Source organism: Etheostoma spectabile, chromosome 15 (genome assembly GCF_008692095.1).
Source record: "Etheostoma spectabile isolate EspeVRDwgs_2016 chromosome 15, UIUC_Espe_1.0, whole genome shotgun sequence".
In the NCBI taxonomy this organism is placed as follows: Eukaryota; Metazoa; Chordata; class Actinopteri; order Perciformes; family Percidae; genus Etheostoma; species Etheostoma spectabile.
This window is the reverse complement of record NC_045747.1, coordinates 4,884,477-4,884,735: the sequence shown is the minus strand read 5'-3', so window position 1 is coordinate 4,884,735 and position 259 is coordinate 4,884,477.

Sequence of the window (259 nt, the reverse complement as noted above, 5' to 3'; positions counted from 1 at the left end):
AAAAAGGTGATGGATTTTGTGTGGATTATTGTTGCTCCAACAGGGAGAGTTATGGGAGAATTATGTTTTCCACACATAGTTACAGTAGTACATAAGCAGCCTAACAACACTGTGAAGTGATAAAAAAAAGGAAAATTAAGCAGGTTAACTAGGATTGAAAATGTAACCAAGGCAGGTTCCTGCAAGTTGGGTTTCATAGCCAAACTGAAATAAAAGGAAAACCACTGACCGCTTCGAAAACACCAACAAAAAAACATAA